This window comes from Marmota monax, unplaced genomic scaffold (assembly GCF_021218885.2).
Source record: "Marmota monax isolate L192 unplaced genomic scaffold, Marmota_monax_Labrador192_F-V1.1 WCK01_AAM20220418_F8-fsc00002, whole genome shotgun sequence".
Lineage (NCBI taxonomy): Eukaryota > Metazoa > Chordata > Mammalia > Rodentia > Sciuridae > Marmota > Marmota monax.
The window spans coordinates 38403112-38415874 of NW_026693571.1; the positions used below are offsets into that span (position 1 = coordinate 38403112).

The 12763-nt window shown below is 40.6% G+C and overlaps 1 protein-coding gene across 9 annotated transcripts in view; it reads left to right on the top strand.

Moving 5' to 3' along the window:
- Nucleotides 1–9683: 9683 nt before the first annotated feature.
- Nucleotides 9684–12763, top strand: part of Fbxw7 (F-box and WD repeat domain containing 7) — a 185734-nt gene continuing 182654 nt past the window's right edge. For 4 of the 9 annotated variants that reach the window (XM_058583914.1, XM_058583915.1, XM_046458930.2 and 1 more), the window contains exon 1: nt 9684–10831. The gene's annotated coding sequence lies outside the window, so the exon portion shown is untranslated. The remainder of the gene's footprint in view (nt 10832–12763) is intronic. The other 5 variants (XM_058583911.1, XM_046458926.2, XM_058583912.1 and 2 more) reach the window with 2 other exon arrangements.

Below are 12763 nucleotides of genomic sequence, written 5' to 3' on the forward strand. Positions count from 1 at the left end.
ACATTTTGCTGTGCTAGAAAGAAAGTAAATATTCAAATAGTTGGACAAAATGATACAGAAGCCAATTTAAGGGGGCTTGCTCTAGCCAAACAGGGGCCAAATTAAGCGTCAAAACAAATAATAACAGTAATAGATTATAACCCATTGAACAAAATAAGAAACTATGAGCTCATACAGATAAAAATATGAAAATGAAAGTTTTGTGAGGGGTAATAAATTTATCTACATCTAAAGTATCTCCTCACTAAATACCTATTAATTCCAAACAGAAAAAACAGTCACCGCATTTTGGAGTTACTTTATTATGGAGAAGCCTGACAGACACCATTTTAATGGAGGGGTTCAAGTGAACACCATCAGTAACAGGAGTCACTTGATGTGACACGGTGTCACTTTGGTATGTTCCTGCTAAAGACAAACACAATGAAAACTGAAGGATGATGCACAAGATAACTAGTTGTAGTCCTCCAAAGTATCAAGGTCATGAAAGCCAGAGACTAGGGATAAGTTTCAGATAGAAGGATGTTCAAGAGTTGTGACAATTAAATGTAACCATTCTGAAATGGATCCTTAATTTTTTGCTATAAGTGATAATACTGGATCAATTGATGAAATTTGATGGGGTTTCAGGACTAGATGGTATTAATTACTAATGTTAATCTCTTGACTTTGATAGTTGTGATTACATAGGGGAATTTCCTACTCACCTAACCCCTTGTGTTCTTGGAGATGATGGGGGTGATATTAGGTTGGCAACCTACTCTCAAACGGTTCATATAAAGCTATTTGTATTGGATTTGTGACTTTGTTGTAAGTTTCAGATTATTTAAAAATGAATAAAAATAATAATTATTTTTACTTTTAAAAGGAAAGGAATTTTCAATTACTCTTATAAATAGGTCTAAAAAAAAGAGCTTCAAATGTTACCAATGAAATGTGTTTTATGAGGATGATGATAAAAAAGATTAAAAGCCAATCATCTGAAGAGCACATATTCATTTATTAAAAATTGCTCCTGAAATTAAATTGCTCAAGTTTTTAAATTATAAAAAACTACAAGAAAAAGAGAGGATTTTACATATTTCTGATATTTATGTGCAAAGTATTGGAAGAAAACTGTTATTTGAAACAAAAACCAACAGTAGCTATTTCTGGGATTTAAACAATTGAGTTTCATTTCTGGGGGAGATGGGCCTTTTGTTTAAAGAAAACATTGTTAAGCATATGTCAGAAACTGGTAATTTTCTATCCCACATCTATTTTTTCCGGTTTTCCACATTAGCTGGGCAACAATGTCCAGCTAAAATAGTTCTCAGTTTCACTTAGGGCTGGGCCTGGCCTCAACACACCACTCTATCCGTGAGACCTCACCTCAACAGAAGTATTCTAGAGGTGTTGGGAAATAATCAATGTGGCTGTGACTCCAGAAGATCAGCAGCCTATTTGTGACTTCTACAGGTTTAACAATAAAAGTTAACATGATACAGATGGCAGTAAGGGTGGCAAAGGAAAAGCAATTGCCTGGGGACCTGATGGCATACCAATTTTGGGCTCCCTCCCAGCTCACTGTTTTTTGGAGTTGTAGATGGACGGCATGCCTTTATTTTATTTGTTTATTTTTATGTGGGGCTGAGGATCAAACCCAGTGTCTCATATGTGTAAGGCAAGTGCTCTGCCACTGAGCTACAGCCCTTGTCCCTAGCTGATTTTTTATTAGAGTGACTAGTTGGGTTTTCTGTTATTTGCAATTCTATACATTATTAACAAGTTTGATGGACTCATTTTGCAAAATGTGGGAGGCCCAGGAGAGTTGAATTGCTTGTTCAATAAAGTGAAAGGAATCTTATGTTTAAGAAGACTGCTTGAAGCCATGTGAGGAAGATGTGGGGTTTACAGTAGCAAATGCAGAGTGATCAGAAGGTGTAATGACAGACATAATCAGTGAGAAATTCCAAGGCTGTAACTTGTCAAGTTTTAGAAGTCTATAACACAACTTTATAATTTGCTCATATCATTGTCTGACTGAAGACAGCAACAAAGGAATCTGGATTCCTTTTATCATGTGATTCACTATCTTAACATCTTTTGCTTCTAGCATTGTAGGCAGGGGAGAAATGACAAACTGATTATTTCCTGGGAAGACTAAAGATTAAGCCTGCAAGCGACATACATTACTTCTGCCCATGTTCTATTGGCCAGACTTAGAACTAATAGCAAGGGCCCACTCTAACAGCAAGGGATGCTGGGAAATGTAGTCTTCCTTAGTGGCCGCAAAGTAGAAGAAGCAATAAGTCTTCTACCTATTTTGAATTTTTTTTTAAAGATTCAATAAAATAACATTGATAAATGTCATGTCCTTTCCTTCCTTTCAAATGAGCTAAACACAAGAATGGTTTAATGGTGGCAGGTGGTGGTGGTAGGTTATGGTGGCAATTGGCTCCTTGTAAAAGGTCTAATTGTGTGGCAGATTCTTGAATAGCTAAATAGAGGTTCTAGTGGCCCAAAAGGTAGGAAGGGAATAAGAGAACTAAGAAGATATGCAATGCTCTTGAAAGGATGCCTAGAAAGTTAAGAAAAATAAAAAAGAAAGAGGTAAGAAGGGTTTTGGCTGGAAGAAAGAGCAAGATCTTCCAGCAAGGGCATGTTGGGCAGATGAAGGAGGAAGCAGTGTTTTAAAAAAATACAGGCTTCAGAAAATAGGGGGCTGCTCAGTACATTAGTGCCTCATCTCAACTACTAGAGTACATTTAAGTTATATCAAAGGTGAGTTAAAAAAACTGCTTGGGATGCTGAGGCAGTAGGATTGCAAGTTTAAGGCCAGCCTCAGTAAAAAAAAAAAGGGATGGGGATGTGGCTCACTGATTAAGGGCCCCTCAATTCAATCCCTGGTACTAAAAAAAAAAAAAAAAAAAAAAAAAAAAAAAAAAAGTGACTTAAATTAACTAAACTACTGAAGTAGATAACCTTTCACTAACAGTATAAAATTCTTGGTAGACATAAAATACGTTAAAAAAGAAATGATAATATAAGACAACTACTAAACATTATTGGAGAGTCCAGTTTTAGTTTCTCCAAAATTATTTAATTTAAATATAATTGAAGAATGCTAAGTGACCCTTAATTGGATCCAGGTTTGGGGTGGGCACAACTCATTAAAAATATTTTGGTATGGGAATTTAAATATGAACCTAATTTAGATATAGATTTTGTTGCTTTTCTTAGAGATGAATAAAGGTTAGGGTTAGATACAGATGTATCATTTTTCTTAGTACTTCCTGCTGAAGTACCTGGAGACTTGAAGTATTGGGATGTCTGTAACTTAGTTTCAAATAGTCTAGAAAAGTATAAAAAACAAATACAGCAAAATAGTAACAGTGATTGAATCTATATGGTATGTGTATGAACACACATTGCACAGTCCTTTCAATATTTTTGTATTTAAAAAAAAATTGTCCTAGTTGGGCTGGGGTCGTGGCTCAGTGGTACAGTGCTTGCTCGGCATGTGTGAAGCCCTGGGTTCAATCCTTAGCACCACATATAAACAAATAAAAGATCCATTAACAACTAAAAAATAATATATATATTTTTAAAAAATTTCTCTAGTAAAAATATGAAAAATAAATAGGATTAAGGGTTTCTTGATACTAGTATAGTATTTGCATATCAAGAGAATAAAAGCAGAAACCCATTTATCTAAAGAACACATTATCAGATAACATAAATCAAATAATTTCACATAATGATGGCTGGGATCAACTCCTGGGCCAGGCGCATATTAAAATTAGACTGTGAGCTCAGAGAAGCAAGTGACAGGTCTGTGTGATTTCCTTTCACTACAGTATATCCACCTAAGTGCTCTAAGAAGTAGCTAACACGTGTCATTTTGTTGATTGAAGGGTGAGGTAAATGTAAATGTTCTATGCTTATGATGTTCTAACTTTATGCTTTCTATACATCACCGTCTTTTGGAAGTTATAATAAAAATATTTACATAACTGGTATACCTTTGACAATTCCTTACTGTTAATTCAATGACTTAGTCTTGAATTTCAAGCCAGACATTTTAAAGCCTTTGCTCCACAAAGTTATGTCTAAGCCTACTTTAATATTTTTATAAAGTGCTCAGTGTGGTGGTGCACATGCCTGTAAGTCCAACCACTCAGGAGGCTGAGGCAGGAAGACGGCAGGTATAAGACCAGTCTCAGCAAGTTGGCAAGACCCTGTCTAAAAAATAAAAAGGGTTAGGGATGTAGCATTGGGGTAGAGGCCTTTTGGCTTCCATTCCCCTGTACCTAAAAACAAAAACAAACACTGCCCACTCCCCCAACAAAAACCAAACCAAAAAAATTATTTTAAGCCTATTTTAGCAAATATTTTATTTTAAAAATAGCTGGATTTTATTATGTATATTATTTCATGACCATTTGTGACAAAAACCAAGTGGCTTGTATCCTTTAGGAGATTTCTTTGAAGCTTTAGGGTTAAATTAACAATTACAAGTGAGTCAAAGTTATGATTTTAATTTTCTATCAAAATCAGTAGTCATCTATCATTCATTTTCAGAATCTTTTTTTTTTTTTTTTTTGTGAACCCAGATGATGAGAAAGGCAACACAGGGCTGTAATTGTCTATATTGATTTGTTCTTTTATCTCAAAATGTCATTAAATGCTGACATTTTGGCCATGGTGGTGCACTTCTATAGTTTCAGCTATTTGGGAGACTGAGGCAAGAGGATTGCTTACGCCTTGGAGTTTGAGGCATGTCTGGGCAACATAGCAAGATTCCATTTCTTAACAACAACACCAACAACAAAAAACAAAAAACAACAAAAAAAAAGAAAAATCCTAATATCCACTAACATTTTTGATAGCATTATGAAATTATTAGGCACCTGATCACCACATTCAAGGGCTTTTCCTGCAGCATTTGCTATCTTCTTCTGGGAAGTATAGTGATTCTTTGAAGAGGTAATGAGGCCTAATGACAGAATGGCTAGAAGGGAAAAAGAAGAAGGTAGAAAAACTTTATTTTTTCAAAATTTTCTTCCATCTAATCCCTTTTTAGCACTATTATTTATATTAATCTTAAATGTTTTATTTTTTTATGCCAATCTCAATCTGATCCTAAAGCTGTTAGGCTTAAAATAAAGTTCAACTGAGAATAAGAGGTGTGGGGCTGGGGTTGTAGCTCAGTGGTAGAGACCTTGCCTAGTGTGAGTGAGGCACTGGATTTGATCCTCAGCACCACATGAAAAGAAATAAATAAAATAAAGGTATTGTGACCATCTACAACTAAAAAATATTAAAAAGAAAAAAAGAGGTGTGTTATGTGAACATGCACAATATTCTACAGACCTTGGGAATTCATTTACCTTACTGCTCTAGAGGACAGAGTCAGTGATATAATGGCAAATGTGCTGTACTTGAAGACTTAGGGTGGAGTCCAGGCTTCCTTTTTACTTGCTTTCCTGACTCTGGGTAAGTCACATAATTTCTCTGGTTCTCAGCTTCTCTAGTTTTAGAATATCATTGATTCTAAACAAAGAACTGGTAAGAAAATGATAACCAAATATAGCCTACGTTTGGAAATGTTGCCAGACAGTGACATAAATGGTATATATGTGATATTAATGAGTGAAATTTAAAAAAAATCCATGTATTGTAGCAGGAACTTTAGGAGGAAAGAAAAAGCCATTGTGACTTTTATGAAATCAATGTACCCGGGAAATGAAAAAAAATCTATGGTGGGGAAACAACTTCTTACTTGGTTGACTGTGAGAAAAATACAAAGCAACAAAGACAACAAAGTTCAGTTACTCAGCTTTCAAGAGAATAAAAATTATTTTTATATATTTGAAGGCAACTAAAATACAACAAAAATGAAAATTATCCTGAGGGATTCCAGTAATAGTTTAATAGTTGGGAGATAGCATTATTTTGAAAGGTAAAGAATAAAAAAAAAATAGTCCTAAAGACCTACTTTTAAGAAGTTTATAATCACACTCATAAAAAAATAATTAGGCAAACTATATTATTCTTATTTTGGAAAGAATTTGTCCCAAACTCATTTGGTGGTATTACTTTACCTGAATTTTATTATTTCATTATGGACTACAAAAGGATAATGGAAACTTGGGTATTTTGAAGACTGGGCACTAAAAAATAATAACAAATTTCACAAAAGAGGAATTCAAATGGCTAGTGATTTATGAAAATGTCCTCAACAGCATCAGTAATTGGGGAAATTCAAGTTAAAACCATAATGAGATACTACTCCACACCCACCAGGCTGACAAAACTGAAAAGGCCTGACAATACCAAGTGTTATGAGGTGTGAAGCAATGGGACTCATACATGGCTAGTGTGAGTGTATCACTTTGGAAGACAATGTGCCATTATTCATTCAAGTTTATGATACACACTCCCAATTATAGGCCAAACAGACACTGATACAGATTTGACAGAATACATATATATCTGAGCAAAGTTTAGTACAGCATTTCTAACAACCCTAAATTGAACAACTCAGATGTCCATCAATAATAGAATGGCTAAACAAACTGTCACATATTGCTATAACATAACACTGTGATATGTAGCAATTAAAATGACCAAATTACAATTGTATGAACAGCATATGGATTAGAACAATGTTGAACAAATATGGTGAGCACAACAGATTACATATTATATTGTTCTATTTACATAGAGTTCAAAAGAAAGGACAAAAATAAGCAATATATTGTTTAGAGATGTATGCCTGTGATAAAACAATAAAGAAAAGCAAGGAAATGATTATCACAAAAGTCAGAATAATGGCTACCTCTAGGAGGGAGGAAGACTTGTGTTCAAAGGATCATGGGGTACTGGGGTGCTGGCAATACTCCATTTCTTGACCCAGTTGATTGCTTACCCTGTGACTTCTTTTATAATTACTCATTATATTATACAATTGTCTTATACATTTAAAGTATATTTCAAAATAAAATGCTGAAAGTATTTCATATATTATAAATGGCATTTCTAGAAAGAAAAAGAAATAGATGATTTAGCTTATGCAGTCTTTGACAGTAGAAATCAATGATGTGGGATAATAAAACACTGATTAGTTTTTCATAAGAGCTCACTTTCAAGAGTAGGAGGTGTGAACCCTACACAAATATCCTTTTGTTATAATTTAACATAGTATGCAGATCTTTATCATAAATTGATGAACCAGGGAAAGAACTCTGTTACCTGAAACTTTGTATTTTTTTTTTTGTTTGTTTGAATTAGTTATCTGTTTTCTCCTCTGGCTTAACAGGCAATATAAGGAACTAAAGAGATGCAGAGCAAGTTGGAAATGGATGAACTTCCTCCTCTCCAGTGGCCAGTTCCAGCTGTTTCCTTCTCTTTTCAGGCTGGTGGTGGGGTGGGTGGTTCTTGTCCAGTAAGATTACTGCAGCTGCTACTTTATAAGTAGAAAGCTTAGGGTTCTCCTCAGTGCCAAATTCTCTACCTCAGTACTAAGGTTAGAAGGTAGAACCCCTGACAGTGCAAATAGACAAGGCCTTTGAAAAACCCACGTGGTGCACATTTTTCTGGAAGTGTCATCTATTGGGCTGCAAAGCTCTAATGTTTATACACTTTCCATTCAAAGCCCACAAAGCTTAAGCTATGAGGTATTCAGCTTTACAAAATTCCCTTAAATCTCTGTGTTTTACTCCTTTAATTTCTACCGTTCCACTGCTGCAAGAGAGGAAGAGGGGCAAAACCAAGAAATATTTATTTTGCAACCCTATGAGGCCATCATTTACTTATCTGATTCCCTGAGAGTCTTATTTGGAAAAGCATAGCAGGGAGACTAGGTTGTGCAAAGACAGTCAAATGCAGGGTAATTAAGGCGATATATTAAACCTAACTCTTGAGCAGTAGGGTCAGGTGCTACTTTGAGAGTCTTTCTCTGCGTTTGTGGCAACTTCTTCCTCCTCTCCTTTCCACCTTTTCTGGCAGAATTTTAATAAAAAATTAGCCCTTAGGCCCTGCAAGGTGGTGCACCTCTGTAATCCCTGCTGCTAGGAAGGCTGAGGCAGGAGGATCACAAGTTCAAAGTCAGCCTCAGCAATTTAGTGAGGCTATAAGCAACTTAGCAAGACTCTGTCTCCTGGGGATGTGGCTCAGTGGTTAAGAGGCTCTGGGTTCAATCCCCAGTACCAAAAACAAAACAAAGCAAAACAACAACAACAAAAAACAAAGATCTTGGATTTACCCATTTAGAAGTTTCCTTGGTCTACCGTTCGTATATGATGATGGCAGTAGTGGCAGAAACTCTGGGCTTCCCAAATTTGTCTATAATACACTTGCTCCTAGCCAGATGGAAAGACTTGTAATATATATCACCGCTGCTTCTAGTGGAGGTGAGGTGTGCCAGGGTTCAGCCAGAGCTGTGGAATCTTTCCTTTCATCATTGCTGATGCTTTAACTCCTTCTTACTACTCAGCAGGACAGGTTAGAGATAAGAGTTCTGAGGATTCTGGTTCTTTTATCTTAAATTTTCTTTTCCTTGGGAACTACACTTTAAATTTCCCAAGTTTTTAACCAAGTTTACTGATCAGCATAATATCTGCAGGATAAGTTGCATTATAGTAGTAATATTTGTTTCACAAAGGAAACACCGTTTGACTCCGATCTGAAACGCAGGGCAAAATTTCTTAATAACGGTAAGGACACTGATGAACAACCAAGACCAGCTCTCCAAAAGTTCCTAACCCGGAGCAAGAATGATTCTTAAAAGTGAGACACTATTAAATTCTCCCCTTGCAAAAGTACAAAATCCCTCAACAGTCTCCCGGACCTTTCAATCCTCCTCTCCCCCGCCCCGGCAATTTGCTTCCTTTTTCACTGAAGACTCAAGTGGCGACACTATACTCAAGCCGCGTCCCAGTTTCCTTTCCTGGCTGGAGCGGGAAGGGGAGGGGAAGGAAGGGATGGGGAAGAATGTGTTACAGTTCTCATCTCTACAAGGCACTGCAGTTTACAAAGCGCTTGCACTTCCATCATTTCCTCTGAGCTCCGCGAGTGCCACTCGAGAGAGGCATTCATTCATTCATCCCACTTTTGCTCGGCCTGACCACACGTTATCCGGTACTAGGTCTCACCCCATGCTACGGGAAAGGGTGGGGCGCTCGCTCGCTGGAGCAGGTGCTAGGATCGGGCTGCAGGACAACTTCTCTCGACCAGTTCGTTTTTTTCAGGGACCGTCTGGAAATGCCTCACCTTCGGATGCTGCGCGCCGGAGTCTGGCCGCGCGGCCTGGGCCTCCTCTTTGCTCCCAAAGGAGCAGTCCCCACCTGCCCTGCAGGAAACCGCTACAGAGCAGGCTCTCCCCGCCGCCCTCGGGTCAGGGGTAAGATCAGGCAGCAGCTTAGGCTCGACTGGGCTCCTCCCCTTCCTCTCCTCAGTTCTGACGCGGTCGTAGAGGCGGTGGCGGCCGCGGCGGCGGCAGCAGCGAGTCCCGCGGCCCGAGGCGCACCCACCCGCTCGCGGATCCTTGACTTCCTCTTCCCTCCAAGCGTCATCAGAGCGCGCCAGAGTCGCCCAGGGCGGGGTAGTAAGAGAAGGGGAAAAAAAGGCCAGCGGTGGAAGCCTCAGAGCGGAAAGAAAAGGGCGGGGGAAGGAGAGCTGTTGCTAGGTGACTTGCGTCATCAGTAGGCGCCGCTCTCCTCCCGCCCCTCTCTCTGGAGTGAGGCGAGAGCCCCGCACAGAGCGAGCGAGACAGCGAGCTGAGCTCCGGGCGCTACCGCCACCGCCGCCGAGAGAGTGAGAGCGAGGGAGCATCCAAGAGACCCAGCCCCCGTACACTGGCCGCCGCCGAGACCTCCGCCCCAACCTGGGCCAGCGGGAGCCGCGGCCACCCTTCTCTCCCCCCCTCACCTTCCCGGCCGGCAGCAGCGGCTGCACACGCCGGAGCGGGAGCCAGAGCCGGAGCCGGAGCCGGAGCCGGAGCCCGCGGCTAGGGGGCAGGGAGGTGGCTACCGCGGGCCGGGACTGACTGAGTAGCTGCTCCGCGGTGAGAGGACGCTGAGGAGGGGCTGGAATTTCTGCCTCGTCCCGGGGCGTGGGGAGAAGGACCCCCAAGGTGTAGGGAGGGGGGTCCCATCCGCAGCGACACATGCGGGAGCCGGGAGCGGGGGCGGCGCCGAGCGGAGCCGGCCGGGTCCCCTGCCTCGCCGCCGCCTCGGCCACCCTCCCGGGGCCGTAGCATCTCGCCCGGGTGTGCATGAGCCGGGGCCCCAAGCTCAGCAGCCACCCCCCGCCCGGGGGGGCGGGGACCCCAATGTGAAGCGGCGGCTGGGGTGGCGGGGAGAGCAGGACCAGCGCCGCCGTCCCTTTCTTACCGTCCCCTCCCCTCAGCCCCCTCGGGGGTCTTCTCCCTTGGCCAGTCGCCGGCCCCCCGGCTCCTCGGCAGGACTCCGGGAGTTCTAAGAGCCCCCTCCCCCGCCCCAGCCCCGAGGGCGGCGGGGCCGGGGGGGACCCGGGGGGCCGGCCGCAGCCTCCGCCCAGAGGAAACTTTACAAAAACAAAATTGTGACTGTCCCGGGACGAGTGGCCCTGGAAGGGCTGAAGCCACAGCCTGAAGAGACCCAGGAAGAGGAAAAGAGGAGGTGAGCGGGGCTGCCGCCTCCTGCTCTTCCCCGGGAGCGCGGAAGAGACCCGGGTGGCCGCCTGGTTGAGCGACACTAGCACCGCTTCTTCCTCAGTTGCGCGACGGAGCCTTCCGCAGCTGCTGCCTCAGTCCGAAGGAGGAAGGGAACCAACCCACTTTCTCAGCGCCACGGCTCCTCTCTAAAGCGTGAGTGGCCGGGGAGAGGGAAATGAGGGCTAGAAAGTGGGAGCCTGCCGGCGCTTGGTTCTGGAGTTTCGCTGATGTTTTGCAGGAGGGTTGGGAGTGTATAGATGACAAGGTTTATAGCCCTTTTTTTCTCAGCAGAGAGAAGGTGTATGTAGTTCTGGGTTTTGTAACCTTTTAACTTGCAGGAGTTGTGCAAGTATACAGGTTGCTCTTAGAGAAGTTCTTATCTCCAGAGTGGATACTTGCACCTTTCTAGCCAGTAATTGGCGAAAGGAAATAGAGGAAGCCCGAGCCTATGTGCACACAAAGGACATCTCTGTAATATACCTTTTCCTGGTACGATGGCTGTGATACAGCAGCTAGGGCAGCGCCGCAGTTTTTGTTTCTGGGAAACTCTCATGGATTTCCCAGTGGGAACCACTTACTCAGTGGAACCCTGAAAGGAAAATTTCTTGCCTTTCTTTGAGTCTTCGCGAAAGGAAGACTGATTATCATTTTAGTACCTGTTGGTACAGGAGGTTGTTTCCTTCTCATTTTCTGAGTTCAATTTCTGTGTGCAAAGAGGACACTAACAAATTTCACTTGCTAAGAAAATTCGGAGTTCTTATGAATCACCTTACTTGGGACGGACACCTATTGCATTAACCGTTTTCATAAAAGTTGTAACATTTTCCCCTTTACTCAAATGCTTTAAAAAAAAAAAAACTTGGGAGAATGGCTTTATCTTTAGTCTCCATCATTTTAGGAGAAGCTATGGACACTTCATTCTATCAAGAATGACTTTTTCCTTGTATTATTTTAAGTTGAAGTTCTAGAACCAGTGACTTGTATTTCAGGTATATTTTCAGAATGTCAAAAGGTGCATAAAATAATTAACATTTCATATATTTATGTGGACCTTAAAAATTAAACTTGTAGTGGAATTTTATCTTATATGGCGTAGACAGTACTAAACTAAGAATTCTGGTCCATCTGCTCAACAAACTGTGGGCTCGCTCTCTGAAGAGATGCTTTCTGTGTAGGAATGAATGAATGTAAATAGATAGGGGTTACCTATCTATACTAATTTCTTCATTCAGGATTGTGATTAAATTGATTTAAAACTTTCTCAAACTTAATATTTGATCCTGTATTTTTCCTCTTTTGAAGTAATGAGTTCTGCGAGTTTATTAGCTTCTATATTATGGAATTATTCATATACTTATCTCAAAATCAGTCCTCTATAAAATTCCAAGACACATTCAGAGTTTGTGTTTTGAGAAATGCTAGAACAAGTCTATCTTTTCCTGGTATTATAGATTTTAATTATTTCTCTTTACTGTCATCTTGCCCAACTCTTTCTGTTCTAGGCTAATTTCTTCCATTTCTTTGACCACTTTGCCCTCCTCTGGAACTTTACCAGTTTTTCCTTAACATGCCTTGTTCTTATGCTTTTTACAAGGAACTTTAAATTCTTTTATGTTAAATGGGAACTGACCTGAAAAAAATTGAACAGTGGATGTAAGGTTAGATTTAGAATCAAACAAATATTTTTGGGTCTGTTACTTTATTTTGTGACCTTGAGAAAGTTATGTATCCATTTTCCATAATGATGATGAAGAGTCATCTAGTTTTGCATAGGCTGCTTTTTGGTAAGGAGCGGAAAATGAACCCCAAACTGCTTACTAACAGTAGGACCTACTTTTTTATAAATTGGTTAAAAATTAAGATGAGGTTTTATTGCATATTTGTGTGAAACTGATAAAGTATTACAGTGTTCGTCTTTGAGGTGCTTTTACTTATGAGTGACAGAGGCAATCAAATACAAATGCACAAAACTTAGAAATATGAGAATGGACAATATAATTAAGGCCACTATATGCCAGATACCATGTTTAGTATCTTATATCTGTGAATGTATTTGTACAGTTTTCATGAAGAAAATGTTAGTTT